Here is a 16,780-nt window from a genome sequence, read left to right as displayed (position 1 = left end):
CATATTCTTTAGGCAGGATTAGGGGTCTTCTAGCTGTGGAATTATTAAATTGGGATGAAAATACACTTCTAAGGTAATAAATATGTTTTACCTATGAGTGTGAATAGGGCTAATACATTTTATTGTATTTTATATTATATATTTCTTGCCTGCTCTTCTATTTTTTATTTTCTTAATTTACTATTTATTGTGCTTATAGAATATATCTAATCCCAGGTCTCAAGGAATGTAGTTTGATCAGTATGGGGAGCCATATCATGACAGGTTTATAGATTAACACTGGGAAATAATAAATATTTACTAGATGAAATACACTACACAGTTGAATAGATTTTACTCAATCTTCCTTACAATAGCTACCAAGAGACCAGTTGAAAAATATCAGCACTGAAGTATCATTTTTTTTGAGAAAATTTATAACAACTGAAAGCAGAACTTCAAGATGAAGTTGCCAGCACAATCTTAGAGCATCATCCCTAGGTACTGTCAGTAAGATTGAAAGTTTTGATCTCCATCATTATTTTCTACGTAGTACATTCACAGATGGAGCACAGGTAAATAATATTCTTCAATGAATTCAGTTCATAGTGCCAGTATCTTGAAAGGCACTTTACATCAGTGCTCCCCATCATATGTCAACAGGGGATTACTAGCTCTTCTGATTGTGTTCTGAAAACTCAGGTATTTATCTTAATCCTCTCTCTTTTCCCTTACCAAGATACCAAATCTTTTTCATATCATTCAGGCAATTTTGCCTCAGCATTTTCTTTGGGGATTACAGTTTCTTTTGTATCTCCTGGGGTCTCTTTTAATACCTAGCCGAAAGGAATTAGGGACTCCAACTTTGTTGATTTCCGTGTGTGCTCTAGTCCAGTCTTGCAGCAATTCTTTTATATTCCTAACAAGCACATCAAGAGGTTCTGTTTTCCCAGTTGTGGTCACCTCTCAGATGACTGAATTTCTACCAATCAACAGCTGGTAAATGACTTTACTGAGGGAAAAAAAAAAATCAGGTTTGCTTTCTTTTGGTAGGAGGGAGCCACAAAAACAATCCTACCATTGGAGAATTTTCTAAATAAAACACTAGGGGAAAAAATATCCTACCAACTATTAAAAGGAGCAAAGTGAAACTCAGTTTGACTGATAAAGACATAATTATCTTTTACAGTATGAGTGTCATGATAAACTTTTTATTTTTATGCTTCAATGATGAAAAGTTTAATTATAAGATAAAATGAAGTATTTATTTCTCTGTAAAATGACCTGTTTTTTAACTAATAACTTTATTATGACAATTTAATAAGGAAACTTTAAATTATATTATTTGTATTGCCATGGTAACCGAACACAATTTTCCCCTCACTTTATTTAGGCTACCCTTAGGCAAAACTGTAGCTAATCTCTCTCAATATCTTGTTTTTCTCTTCTCTCCCCTTGTTCTTACTTTGTGGTATTGATCTCTCTCAGGAACTTAAAGTTCTTATGTTTTCTGTTCTTTTGTTTTCTCTTTAAAACTCCATCTCAAGAAAGTATCTCATTGATCATTCAGATTAACAGACATTTTATTAAACTATAAATTTGTACTTTAACACAGGACAAAGTCCTAATTTTGCTTACACCCCTAAATGAAATTCAAATGAGTCAAAAATTGGAGTGGGAAATTGGGGAAAAATTTAAGCTTACCATTGTGCTTGAAAATCATCTAATAAATACTGCTATTACAACTTGTGCTGGATTGTCTGTTGTCAACTCAGCACCATCATCACTTCTTCTGAGGCTGGGGACTACATTTTCAGGAGTGCTCTGTGTTCCCAGCCTCTCTGAGCTTCCCATGTGTAATCTGAGACCAGCCCCCATACTCTGAGGGCAAGGAGAGGACAAAGAAAAAGGCAGACCATCTTAGATTGGTAAGTGACAGGTTTAAATAGTAAGGGAACTTACTCATGAGGCTTGCCTTTGGGGGCTCCAAAATGAGTATAGACCTACCTCAAAGATACTGCGGTTAAACATTCCAGACCACTGCAATGAAGTGACTATTGCAAAAAAAAAAAAGCAAGTCATATGAGTTTTTTGGTTTCCTAGAGCATATAAAAGTTATGTTTACACTATTCTGTAATCTATTAAGTACACAATAGCATTGTCTAAAAAGTAATGTACATACCTTAATTTAAAATTATTACTAAAAAATGCTAACCATCGTTTGAGATTTCAATAAATCTTGGTAGTAAAATTAAAATCATTGATCGCAGATCACCAAAACAAATATAATAATGATGAAAAAGCTTGAAATAGTGAGAGAATTACCAAAATGTGATACAGAGACATGAAGTGAGCAAATGCTGTTGGAAAAATGGTGCTAATAGACTTGCTCAACTCAGAGTTGCCACAAACTTTCAATTTATAAAAAATGCAATATCTGTGAAGTACCGTAAGGCAAAGTGCAATAATTTGAGGTATGCCTGTAGATTTTCTTACCCACCTGTTAGAAAAGTTCATATAGAGGATTTAACTGAATTTAGTCACATACCCAGTCCAGAGAGTCTCAACGTCACATTTCTATTTCAAGGCTCTATCCTTGGAGCAGCTTCATGGAGTGGGGCAGGCAAGCAGAATGCACATTCTGAAGACAGGAAGGCAGTGGTGAGGCTCCAATTGCTCGGGTCCAGCTTGCGGGTTAACTGGCAGTCACATCTACCTAATGCACTCCTACAATACTCTGTCTTGAATGGTTCCAGGTTCCAGATTCCACCAAGCCTCATGTTTCCTGTGTGACTCCTCTGTGAATTCAACTATGTGCCACATTTTCTCTGTGGGGCCCTTCATAGACAAATCAGAGTTTCTCTGTGCCTTTTTAACTTCTTGTTGATGGCAAGCCAACACTGCCTTCTTTGGTTTTTAGTCCTTTATTGTCGAAGCCACGAAATTTACCTTCCTCGTTTTCCATTTTGCATTAGTACATGAAAGTGTTACTCTTCTGGGAATCTTGGTTTTACTGGTAGAGCAAGGGTTTTAGAGCCAGTCAGAATTATGTATGATTTCCTTCTCTCACCCTTATTAGGAAAATAAAAAATTTTTGAATCTCCATTTCCTGACAGTGAGATGAGTGAAATAAGGCATAATTCAAGGTTTTGGAGAATCATAAGTGAGATAAGTTGTGTAAAATACTTAGAATATTGGCTTTTCATATGGGTGATCAGTGAATGATTGGCTTTCCTTCTCATCTTAATTGATGCTCATAGAACTGGGCATTATTATTATTACTATTAATTTTTTTTTTCCTGTAGATACCATGTCTTTCTTCATTCAGGGCATACACCAATGTTTGTCTTGGGGGAAGGTGATTCCAGTGACCTTCCTCACCTCCTCAAGGATGTCAGCCAGGAGCTCACTTTGCGCCAGAGGAATCACAGGACTTTCCTTCAGGCCCCTCTGTAGGCTTTCCTGAACATGCTTGGCTTCATAATTCATGCCCATTCCATTTGTAAAACTGAACTCCTTGCCTGGGGCTGGGGGCAATGGAAACTCCTTATGCTCCCCCTTCACCACCAGCTCTTGTTGGGCACCAGCAGGGGCTGAGGATCTGGGCCAAGCCCTTGGTACCGCTCACAGAGACTGTATTGGAGAGCAGGACAGAGATGCTGCAGGTGAAGCTGCCATGGACCCCTCCCAGGTACTGGAGTAGCACAGTGACAATGTCGTCCACGCCTGTTTCATAGTGACTTCCCACAGATGAAATCTTCTTCGGCTTCTGCCCACCAAAGGCCATGGAGATGAACTGGAGGCAGCAGATGCCAAGGTCTACCAACCAGCTCCAGCCTGGGCCCAGTCTGTGGTTCAGGGCACACTGGTGAGATTCTTCCCAAATTCTGCCTGAATCACTCAAATTAGTTCCCTGGGCCAAAACAGATCTCAGAGTCTCTCTGGCAGGAAAGAAGCGGGTGCAGATGGCCTGATACTCAGAGCGAGGCAGAGACCGCAGCCCTGTTGTGAAGTTGCTGGAGATAAGGCTGACTGACACGATGCCCCAGCGAAGCACTGTCTCTGCAACCCAGAGCCCCAATGGTCCCTATCTTCTCCAGGTGGGAGTTAAAAAGACCTGGTGCCCGGGGTCATGGGGGCTTGGCCCTTTTCTCTGCCCCCATTGCCCCTATGCCGTTCCTCATTGGCCTCCGGGCTTGTACGCCCCCTGAACTGGGCATTATTGATGATTTTTTTTTTTAAACTTTCCTTTCTTGAGTTTCCTCTTCTGTAACACTTACTTTTCTGGGGTCTTCTCACACTCCTCTTTGGCCTCAGCATACTCTGCTTTTTCATTAGCTTTTCCCTTTTTAATGTATGACATTTCTTGGAGTCTCATTCTCTGCCCTCATCTCTCTAGACTCTTCCTAGGTGATCTCCCTAATGCCCACAATTTCAACTGCTATGTGAAAATGATGTTTCCAAGTTTTTATGTTCAGTAGACTCTGTCCCCTTTGGTTTCATATCTGTTTTTCGTACAGCAAGCTAAGTGAACACTCTTAGATATTACACAAATATTTGAAACTTAACATGTCTAAAATTTAGTGTGTTATCTTCTTCCCTTTCTTGTGTATTTCCTCTTAAATTCCCAGTAAATGGTGTCACTATTAACTGACATTTCTAAGCCAGTATCCTAGGAGTTTTTCTAGACACTTCCCTCTTCTTTACCTTCTGCTACTGATTAACTGTCACCTCCTAAATTGTTTTCAGTATGCCTCTCTTCTTTCTGAAAGGGCTATATTTCAGGTCCTCCTGGCATAGATTATTATAATATCCTTCTGACGTGGTCACCTGCATCCTGTCTTTTTCCTCTGCAAATTCTTCCAGAGTCATTTTTTCCAAATGCGTATATGATCCCCATGTCCATCAGGGTAAAACTGAAATTTCTCATCTTGAAATACAAGGCTGCTAATGGTCAGACTGAGAGAGTAGGAAGCTAACCAACAAAATGGCTTCCCTGATGTTAAAGCTATTTGCTAATTTATTCTGACTTAAAATTCTTGCAACTTGCTTTTCTCTTTTTTCTGACAAACTGCCATCCTTGCTTCACTTGCTCAACTGCTTTTGTGCTTAACAGCCCCCCTCCTTCCATTACGCTCCCCACTCCCTCTACATTCTTTACCCAGAAGAGCTTAGCCTTTAACCCAGAAGCTGTGCTCTGGGTAATGGACTGAGAGCCTCAGGAGAATAAACAGACCCTCTGGAATTTCTCTGTGACACCAGGTGGATTCATCAAGATTAAGAAAAATACAGGACCCCAGAAAATGCCCTGTTTGTTGTCACCTTTCTGTTCCATCCAGCTCTTCTGTAAAACTTAGGACCCCAACCCTGAGATGGAATCACAGTCTCTAAGACATTAGCCAGCTGTGACTCCCCTCTGCCTGGCAAAGCGATAAAGCTGTTCTTTTCTAATTCTCCCCCAAAATCTGTCTCTGAGTCTCAACTCTGCTCTCGGGATGCAGAGGCCACCTTTTCAGCAACAAGACCTTGCCTACTTCTTTGTCCTCATCCATCTTAGTAAGCTATTACATATCTTAGGGTAAATATTAAAATTTTTTTGCAGAAATTGTTCTATTTACCATGTTCTTTCCTATCTCTCTTCAAGTGTCTACATATCCTCTCAGCTCAAAATTCAACCCACCTAATATTCAGAACTTCTTATTATGCAACAACTATGTGCCAGGCACTGTGCTAGTCAGTTCTTTGTGAATAATTCCTTGACTCCCAGGCACTTCTCATTCTGCCTTGTGCACATCTCTATTATCAGATTGAATTGTCAAGATCTGCATATTTATATGCCTCTTTTACTGAGCCATGTGCTTCTAGAGGGCAGGAAATTTATCTTATTCATCTAGGTGTCATTAGCTCTTGACACAGTCATAGATAATCATTAAATGTTGAACAAATGAATGGATGATTACTTTGAGCAAAATGTTAATAACAATTCTTAGGGAGATTTGGAAAAACATAATTTTCCTGTAGCTTAGTAGAACACAAATACTGTTTCCTGAAATTCTAAACCTACTGGGCTAGAAAATGAGTGTTTTAAAATAAATGGTACACCTCAGCATTATAGTTAATTGGCATGAATAATTTGACAGAAGGTTGAATATAAAATAGCTATCTACTTTTCCTCTCTTTTGTGTTTATCATATATGTTTTGATAGAAATTAGCAATAAACCAAAGAGATGTTTACTCACAGATACCATTGCTTTTCATCTGGGTGTGGATAATGAACACTAAGAAGGCAGAGAGAGTTTACAGGGAGTAATTGATGTTGATGTTTTGTGCCATCATGTGGATATTATTTAAAAAAAGAGGCACTAAACTGTCATTACATGCCCAATAGTTACAAACAAGGTCCGTGAGGATCAATGATTCTTTAATGAAATGCTGTGTAGCACACACTGTCATTTTCTTGTCCTTACAAATAAGAAGCAAGCTTGAACTATTCTATCGAATTCATGGGCAAGCAGGGTTGTTTGGGTTGCATAACCCCAACTGCTCTTCTTATAAATGAGGGAATCGAGGGTCAGAGATGTTGCAGTATTAACTTGAGGTGACAAAGATAGCTAGTGTTAGAGGTAGGATAGAAATCAGGTGTCCTAACTAAAATTTCTTCCAATTGTTTTACGTTCTGAACAAGCACGTGCTCTGTGAGCCATGTGGGAGCAAGCCTGGTATCATATTCCTTTTAAACACGTACATTAATCGGTCATTAATATCTATTTATTGATTATATGGTTAATATGTATGTGTCTAGTAGCTCATATTTGGGCGTAATTTTATAGCATAAGCCAAGATTTTACTAATTTTATTTTTCCTTTGTTAGCTCTTAAAAAAAAGTCAAGATAATGTCAGCTTTTCCTTTATTGCTTCACAGATAAATGTGATTTCCAGTGCCTCGTGGAGTTACTCACTCCGGGGCCTATGGAGGGTCAAGTCCAGATCCAGGCTTTATATTTCCAGTGGATTTCCTGTGTGTCCTGGGAAAGTTGTTAGAGTTGTTAGGAGGAGTTTGTAACAGATGGCCAGGGCCTCAGGAGCTCTGGATTAGAACTTGCCAGGAAAATAATGTGATATGAAGGCTGACCGATGGTCTTGGAGCGGACAAACAGGGAGGGACAAAGAAAGGGAAAGAAGCAATAGAACAGAGGAACTAAAGGAGAAAAGCAAGGATAGTATTTAAGGAAGTAGGAGAGGAACCAAGAATGTAAAGCGGGACACTTGGGCCTCGATAGGTTTACTGAAGTCCTGCCTGTTGGGTTACGATATTATGCTAGAAAATTTCAGTTAATTCTGTTAATCCTCAAAATTTCAGAACATACCCATTTTATAGTTGAGGAAGTGTGTCCAGGTCACTTACTTAGTAAGTATTCGGGCTTGAATTTAAATCCAGACCGAGTTATCTTCTCCTGCAGCAGGAGAAAAAGCTCATTAAAAGCTTCTCAGAATGCAAGTTCATGGCTGGTAAGACTCACTTGAAAATTCAGTCCACTAGGTAGATTCAAGTAGCCTGATAGTGTCTGCTCTTAGGAAGTTCAGTGGGTTCCTTACCTGAGGGCCCTGAAAAAATGAGGCCAGTTGGTAAGTCCTGAATGATCTGATTACTGAATATTATCTGAAAGATGAGAGGGAATTCTCCCACTAGCAGGGGCAAAAGAGAGAGAAAGCTGAAATAGTAGAAATTACAATAATGCAGGACCTCCCAGCAGTGAGGGAGTAATGGTTTTTTCTCTTTGCCTGCAGAAATCACTCATGTGAACACAGTGGAAGCTAGTCCACAAATGAGGAGTGTGTATGAATGTGTGTGTGTGGTGGCTGTGGTAGTGGTCCTATTCATTAAACTGGGCTGGGATTTGGAGCCCTATATGGTTAAGATTATAATTATACTTTAGCTCTTAATTGTCCAAAATATGGTGTAACTTGGCAACAAAGTAACTAGCAGATTAAATTTCATTGCATACATTTAAGCACATCCAAATGCCCAACATCTGCATTAAAATATTTTTAAAACCACAACTTGAAGTTGTTTTAAAAAGAATAATGTATTTATTGTTTTCATAAGAGTGGAACAGTTTCATTACATATAAAGAGCTAAATGTAGAAAATTACAAAGAAGAAAGTAAAAAATCAGCCAAAATCTGTATGACCGAATAATTACTTTAAATATTTGCTCAATAACATTTAAGATATCTCTTTGTGTGCATATATAGATAGAAAGATAGCTAGGTAAAGATAATTTTGGAGCAGATGGGCTGATACTCTACATGTAATTTTTAATTAGAATATAACATTTAACAGATTTAATAAAAATCTGAAACTGAAGTAATTTTTTAAGTTCAGACTAAATATTTGTTAGGCTTTGGAATATCTCTCTAGAATTAAAATTCTAAAAAATTTAAGAGATAGGGTCATTGCATTTTTTTCAACAACAATTTTTTCAGATTAGAGAGTAGCTACACATATGCAGCTATGAATAAAGACAGTAGCGTACTTAGACTTTCTTCCTTCTCTTCATTTCCCTTATAATGGGTTCCTTCAGACATTCCAGATCTAATTTTACTTTTGCCTCATTTTTCTTAAAAATTTAAAATTTCTGCTATCTTTTTATATTTTATGTATTTTTGCAAGCCACCCATATTATACAACAGGAATAAGGCAGAATATAACTAAACCACAGATAAACATAAATTATTGGAAGTTATTATAGTTCAAAATGTTGATAATCCTGACTCATGATTTACCAGGAATTTTTCTGTGTTCAATAGTATGTGTAAAGGTAACCTTTACATTATATATTAATTACTGCAGGCACAATTTAGAACAACACAGAATTATCTTTTTTGAAATCAGTATTCACCTATTCACTAATAAGTCTCTTCATAAATTTTTGTGTCTTCAATTTACCATTTATAAGCAGGAGGGGAAAAAAATTGCTGTGCTTTGCTTTGGTGTTGAAATTTTGTGTTCTAGTATAGTGAGGCCATGAGGTGAGTGACTCCTGCCTTACTTTTTTATAAATTCTAGGTTGTTAAGTAAGATCTGCCAGAATCAGATCCTAAAAATGAGTTATTTTTCACATATCAAATCTAGGTTGTAACATTGACTTGCTTATTAAGATTAATTAACTAGAGATAATACTTGCACACTGGCTCATTAACAGAAGAAAAACTGGCCCTTTCTAATCACTCATAGAATTTTAGTAGAAAAGTTAATGATGAATATAAGCAAACCTCATGCAAATACAGTTCCTCTCCTGTTTAGGAAAAAAAGAAAACATGATTTTTTTCCCCTCCATGGTAGAGGTAATTACCCGGTGTGCAATTCTCCTGCAGCCGTTTTCTCTTCTTCATATGACCTCTGTTTCCTAGTGTTAGAATTCACAAACGTAACCATTTCTGATCTTTTATAGTTGAGTGGTATTGGATGTTAAAACAATAGTGAAATTAGACACAATGGCTCTATCATAAGTAGGCTTGAACTTGGACAAGTTTTTTAGTCCTGTGAGCCTCAGTTTTAGCTGAAACAATGATGGAGGTGAACTAGTAGGTCTTTAAATGCCTTCTGTTTATAAAATTTTCTTCCTAAATGAGCTAGGCTGAAAATAGAAGGGCGCCCTCTTGGGTGTTCCTTGTGTCAAGTTGCATTACAACAATTTCAAAACATTCTTTAAACAAAAATACATTGACTTGCTCTAACTTAAGCTTTAAGTGGTTTCATGAAATAAAACAATTGTAATTGAGTGTCCAGTCTCAACACAGAGGGCTGTCACTGGTCTGTGATTAGCACCACATTGAATCTCTGAAGCCCTGTAGTACTTCAGTCTATTGGATTGATGGTGAATCTTTTTCAGTTTCCACTGTGGTGACCAGCTTGGAATATTTGGAGAAGATGAAACACCAATTGTGGTGAATGAGGCAATCTAGTCGTCTTATAAAACAGTAACCATCTGCTGGCTCACTCTTTGGTCAGCATAAGTCCTGCTAGTTTTAGCCAGTGTACAAAACCAACAAGACAATTATTTTCTACCAACTTTTAGTAGAATGTGTTGTTGCTGTTGCTGACTTTGTTAGCAATGGTAAATAAAGCATGTGTCAAGTTTTGATTATGGTTACTAATTAAGTACCATCTATATCATAGTTTATGAAGTTTCTTTATACATCCTGTCAGTAGGTTGAATATAAGTGTAAGTTCTACAGTGTTGAGTTTTCGTATATATTCTGTGTCTTCATAAATATTTCAGTGGGAATATTGTGTTCTGCTCTTCTAGTTAGGTGTTTCATGTGTAGAAAACTGTGTTAGGTTTTTCTAGTTAGATGCTATCTTAATCAGAAAATTGATTCCATGAGTTTTACTTTCTCTCATTAGGTTGAAAATGTCAGACTAGGTCAATTTTATGGCCCTTAATTCCAAACTGCTGTATTTCTTTACCTTATGCTCAGGGAATTTCTTAGTTAGGGATAATGCTCTTCATTCTGAACCTACTGGATATGCATGCTACGCGCTAGCAACTACTTCAAGATTACTTTAGAGATGTTAGTAGATTGATACAAACCATTAAATATAAGCATTTAAAATAATAGAAAATTACAAGTAGTTAAGTCATCATTAGCAAAATAGACTTTAAAAGTTCCATTCATCAGCTGAGTTTAGCAGCCATAGTTATTATGTCTAGCTTGGAATTTGAATCTTTTATTTCACTGCTTATCATAGGACTGGGCCCAACAGGAGTCATATATTTGCTTCTTCACTGAAAAGCCGTGACAGCTTCTTCTGGCAATCTCAGTACAAATTGATTTCAAAATAATGTTTAGTCTGGAAACTGTTGTTCTTCTCTGCCTGGTGAGTGATGAAACTTGGGCATGTTGCTTCCTGCTGTTGCATTCCTTCCAAAGAGCATTGTAATCGTAAAGAAAAGAAGGATTAATGAAAATGGTAAAATCTGCATTTCATTTTGGGATTACTTTTTCAAATCCAGTCTTTGTTCCAGAGCTTATTTATTTATTTATTTTTTGGATTCTATCTTCTTGTTGATGGAGCAGTAGTATGTGGCATAGTCAAAGGGCATAAATGGCTTTGAGTTTACTGTAAAACTCTACCTACCTGTTAGTTTTTGGAAAATTATTTAAAAACTCTGGGACTCATTTTCTCCCTTTGCAAAACTTTGTAATATATGTAATATTTTTGGAAGATGGTGTAGAATTTATGAGAAAGGGTTCTTAGATTAGACAGGTTGATTTTGAATTTTGGCTCCAACCCTTAAGAACTGTGTGGTCTACTTAGTCTAAGATTGAGTTAATTCAATGGTAAAAATGGGGTTAATTGTGCTTTATGGGCTTGTTCTGAGCACTAAATCGGATAATCCATGTCAAATATTTAGCACAGTACCTGGCACAAATGCCTACTTATTAACTGCTGGATATTATTATTAACTCCCACTAAATGCAGTGCAGACCCTTGTAGAAAGCACTCAAACTGTTATTACTGAGCATGCAGGAGCTCAGTAGGTGTACTATTAAGCAGTAATCATAGTCTCTTCTCTCTGTATATCTATTATCTAATGTCTTCTGAGAAGATATTGCTGATGGGACATCTATTCAGGCATTAAATTATGGTGGAGATGACTCATGTTTAGTCTGTTCTGCTTTTCCACTTCACTGGATTCTACATGATTTTTCTCAAATTGAATTGTCCTTTTTATTTCTAACTGTACACTAGGTTGCTGTCTAGTGCCAGTATTTCTGAACTGAGAAATACCCAATTAGTCTTTAATCTGATGAAAGAAGATCTTTTAAATTCTGTAGTGGGTCTAATATCTGGGATATTTAACAAGTTCTTTGTTTTTTTTCTAATTGCAAAGACTATATGATAACTGATTTCATTATTAGTATAGATCTGAGAAGAACTGTAATGTAATAAGTAGGGCATTTCCTTGCTTTTTTCTAGAAAATGAATGTGCTTTAAGGGAAACCTTTTCCCTGAGTGACAGGTGATTTCAGATGTTTAAAGCAAATGTTTTTCCATGGAATATAGTAATCAGTAATATACCTAAACAATACACAATTTTGCTTATATGTATCATAGCCTAACAGATTTTTAAAAAGGAAAATGGTATAATGTGGTTTGGAAGGAATATTTGTCAGAACAATTCCTCTCATTGTCATATTAATGTGATAATTTCAATTTTTTTGGCTGAGGAAATGATTAAATTTTGCACAGTGTTCATGTATGTATATGTACAATACATTATAATACACGAGGATTTCAACTTTTAAAATGTGTCATTATTCACTTTCTCAATTCTGACTTAATCACAGACTGTTGTATGTGCTGTCATTGTAATATACCATAGCACAGAGATTGATAGATATATTTTGAACTACTGTTGGATTAAAGATACAAATGATCAGATTTCTTGATCTAGGTATACACACAGAGACACACACACATGCACTCGTAAACTTTCTTTAACTGAAAATTTTGGGAGAGGAAATCCCTATCAGCTAATCTATTTAGAGGGTAAATCCAGAAAGAGTTCATTTGAATTTAGGACTACCAATCCCATAATCTTATACTTCAAGAGTCACTTCCCCTGTCTCTGCCCTCCAACTCATCCTTTTTTCTTTTCTTTGAAAGAATATATAGGTTTATGAGATTCAGGCAGGCAGAAGAGCACTTCATCATCATTATAGGATCCCTCAAACCTTGATCCAGCCTCTAAGTGAGTGAAGTGGGACCATGTTGAGGATTCCTTCTACCTAAATCCTAATCAAAGTGATCTCTGTCATGTTTACCTTAAACCCAAACAATCTGTGGAGTCTCTAACCTAACCTTACATGATGAGAAAAGCCTCGGCCCACCTGGATGTGATGGCCAAGGAGAAGGAGCAGGGCTGCTGAGTCATCTCTAAGACTCGGAGCAGAGCTGGCTTGGGTAATTCACTAGAGACCTTTCCATGGTGGAATAGCTCCTGAGTGGCAGTTGATTCTTCTTCTGCAGCCACATGGGAACAGATACTCAGAGGCACCAAAAGGGAGCTGGGAAGAGAGCACCCAGGCAGGCGCAGATCTTTGACTTCCATTCTCATGACTCATCACCACCTGTAGAATTGAGCTCCATCAAAATATACTAGCCAGTATAAGAGAGGGAAGGGGCAAAGGGAGGGTCTGAAGATCCTTTTTGAGATCAGTAACCCTCTGACATCATTTTGTGTATTCTTTTGTGTACTCTAGAGACTTCCCATCCAAATGCTCCTTTAAAAGTCTAATGGTATAATTAATATCATACACTTATAATTATAGCTTTGATATATAAAAGTGAGCTTTTAGAGACATTATTATTAAAGATAAATCATTTTATAAAAAAAGGGAAACTATGGTAGCCATTTATCCTCTTTTGAATACTATAGATTTGTTCACTTACGTACTTATTTCTTGGTATTACAAAACGAGAAGATCCTGCGTTGTTCATATTAATCTCTTGTGGTTTCTCTTGTGCCCTAGGTTCTAGGATAAGATTTATTTTCTGTTTTAGATAAATACAGAGATATTTCTCTGGTCTTGGACTATATTGCTATTTCCCAGGGCAATAAATCAAGGAAGCCGACTAAAAACTCTAAAATAACTGAATAACCAAGTTGCTGAGCCACTAACAAGCGTATGCAATTCATCACTGAAATGATACATGCCACAACAGGTGAGGGTTTGGGAATGATATGCTATTGCCTTCTTTTTATTTATTTATTTTTGGGTTTATCTAAGTAAGTCACTGGGGCAGAGAATATGAAGAGGAGGATATAGAGAGGAGAGAAATAAGGAAGGAAAGCTTTATATTTTATTGATTTTGGAGGGTAAAAATTTGTTATTTATGGAGCTAGAAGAGGATAGTCAGGCGTTAGCTCTTTATACTACAGCAAGCAACGTGCCTATGCTAAGGATGTTGTTTTAACCCAAGGATCGAGAAGACGACTTTTCACTGCTATTAATAAAACATGTGTAAGGCCTGTTTCAGTACATCTTAAAAAATTCACCTAGGCCAATTGTTCTCAAACTTTAATTTGCATGCATATCAATGCAAGGCTGTTTAAAATTCAGAGTCTCAGGCTCCCTCTTAAGATTCTGATTTGCTCCTGAAGTGAGCTCCAGCTGCTGCATTTAAAACTAGCATCCCCTGAGACATAGGTGTGACTGGCTGGCACATTCCTCCACTGAGTCCTGCCAGAACTTTGGAATGTCTGAAAAATAGGAAAGTTACTCTTAACCAAATATAAGTAATTATGATTAAATAGTATCGATTTGGAGCTTGGTACCACCCCTTGCTTCCTATTAAATCCCTGGTGTGGTGATTGTTTGGGTAACTTTGATGGCTTCTTGCCCTTCCTGTTGTTTGAGACATGGGGTCTCTCTTTGTTGCTTAGAAACAGTAATCAATTGTGATTAAGCACAAAAAGAAATCCATTCAAAATCTTTTCCAAGCTGAGAAAATTGCTAGGGGTTAGAAGAACCAATTTTGGAAAAGGAGCAGTACTCAAGGCACTTGTGGGTAGGGCTAGGGGACGTGGCAGGAGGACCTGCCTGTGCGCTTGCCCTGCAGGCAGAGTTTGTGCCGCGTCCTGATGCCCCTGCCACTCAGACCTCACTGTAAACATCTGTGTCTTGCTTGCTCAAGAATCAAAGTTTGGGGGTGAGTGTTTATAATTTGTTCTGCTCCCCGTTACTGGCTGGTGATAAAGGTAGGAGAGAAATTCTCAAAACATAATTCTGAGACTGTTTTGAATTCTTCCATCAGGCACCAGAGAGTTCCTGATCTCTGCAGCTTTATTTCATATAGGGTTATAGATGAGAAAGCATAGATGTCAACTATATGATTAATTATTCACGCTGACTAGCACAGAGTCAGTGGAAAAAGCAAAAGATCATCTGTGTCTAGAAACTCAACTTTTAATATTCTTAATGACATCATTCAAAACATTACATTTCTCCTGTTTTAAGATATATATTCATGCCACTTAAAAAAAATTTCTGTTCAATTTTATGTGCATGTGGTTTTCATATGAATATAATGCTTAAAGTGACTTACTCTCAAAGAAAAGAAATACATCACTAGAATGACACATAGCGATTCTGTTATTTCATATATTTCTTTGGATAGTACTGGATATATTTATCCTAGTTTAAAAAGCACGTTCTTATGGTGTCTACTAAATGTGTGTAGCCACATTTTTTTTTGCTGTTTATCCACTGTATATGAATAAACTAATCAAACTATGAAAGAGACCACTTAGATAATGTAAAGTTTGTTATTCATTTATTAAACAGAAAACCTCTTTTTAATATTAAACCTCATTAAAACTTTTTTTGAAATATTTTCCTGACTTAGACAAAACTGACTACGTGAAATAATTAACTATTTTTTGGTTCATCGAAAACTGGAGTTCCTTAGATCCCTGCTTGACTTTATTCAAGAAAGTAAGCACTCCCTGAGGACTTCTGATTCTACTTCAGTGTCCTGTCCAGAGCTATGCCACATGGCCACACCTAGGTGCGTGCTGGGAATCTCATTATTTTGAATGTGTCTTGAGTCAGCCAATGTACCCTATCTCCTCTACTGATAATGGTTGGGAACGTTTGCACCAGAGAGTGAATAGGTGCAAAAGAGAAGGGGAGGGAAGGAGGGATGGGGTGGGGGGTGGGGCTGGAGAGAGAGAGAAAGAGGACTGATTTCAGTGGCCAATAATCCAGACAAAAAACAAAGGGATGCACCAAAGGGTGGTAGTGGTGGTAACAATTGAAACAGCCGATCAGCGTTTCGGAAAAAAAATTTTTTTGGAAGTATTTGTCAGGACAGAAAGTCTTAGTAGGAATTAAATGAGACTGTGCTGAAGGGAATTTAGAGCTGCTGTATGAGCAAACAATTGTCTTTGAATGACACACAAGAAAGTTTTCTTATTTTATTTTAATTTTTTAACTAAAGTTTTAGAAATACTGAAATCAGGTTACATTTTTATGTTATAGTGGAATTTTGATTATACAGCTGCAATTGTATTTTTGACCTAATCTCTTTATGCCAAGTACACTTGCTATTATAGGGAGGTAATAATTTATGAAACAGTTTAATTAAATGGTACTTAAAATGCAATATGAGAAAGAAAAAAGTGTTTTTAAAATGAATGCTTTGAAAAGACTCTATAGAGATTCATTTCAAAAATTTTTTTTTTTTGGTCAAGTTAGTTGTAGGCTAGAAAATTTTAAAAGAAAAAAATAAAAATATATAAGAATATGCATTCAGTTACTTTGCAAGGTTATTTTCTCTCTAATTTGAAGAAACTATGAAAGGAAATAATATATGATGTATTATGAGTGACTAGAACAATAATTTAAAAAATGACTCCAACAGAATATCTAAAATATTTTACATATTTATATTTAAAAATAAAATGTTTAAGATTTGTATGCATCGATATATGTTATTCCTTCTTTAAACTGACATTTTGCTTAACTGATTAAATGTTTTGGTTGTGTTGAATAAGAAGGCACCAGATATAAAGCTAGCAAATGCAACTCCATATAATACAGAAGTTTAAATTAGGTATTAATACTGTGTTTGAAAAATAAGAATATAATTGGCCTGTACGCATACACAAATATATTAACAACATTTCAGGTTTTAAAACATGCAGTGATGGTGAAAGAATTTTAGAGCTGTCACTAGTAAACAGCACCATTAGCTTTTCAGTATATTACTTTATTATGTATTATA

At 36.7% G+C, this 16,780-nt stretch overlaps 1 long non-coding RNA gene and 1 pseudogene across 2 annotated transcripts; both read right to left on the bottom strand.

Annotated features, from left to right (window-relative positions):
- Positions 1 to 704: 704 nt before the first annotated feature.
- LOC140696423 (uncharacterized) lies at positions 705 to 2,699 on the bottom strand. Of its 2 annotated transcripts, XR_012072742.1 has the most exons (4): positions 2,528 to 2,699; positions 1,987 to 2,033; positions 1,684 to 1,860; positions 705 to 991 (listed from the first exon to the last, which is right to left on the bottom strand). It is a non-coding gene; the product is annotated as an uncharacterized lncRNA (long non-coding RNA). The 2 variants fall into 2 exon arrangements; XR_012072740.1 differs by lacking the exon at positions 705 to 991 and having other exon boundaries at positions 1,596 to 1,860.
- A 604-nt stretch (positions 2,700 to 3,303) lies between these two features.
- On the bottom strand, positions 3,304 to 4,342 carry LOC102540743 (trans-1,2-dihydrobenzene-1,2-diol dehydrogenase pseudogene; annotated as a pseudogene).
- Positions 4,343 to 16,780: the final 12,438 nt, after the last annotated feature.

The sequence above is a fragment of the Vicugna pacos genome, chromosome 5, assembly GCF_048564905.1.
Source record: "Vicugna pacos chromosome 5, VicPac4, whole genome shotgun sequence".
In the NCBI taxonomy this organism is placed as follows: Eukaryota; Metazoa; Chordata; class Mammalia; order Artiodactyla; family Camelidae; genus Vicugna; species Vicugna pacos.
This window is presented reverse-complemented; position numbering and strand designations above follow the sequence as displayed.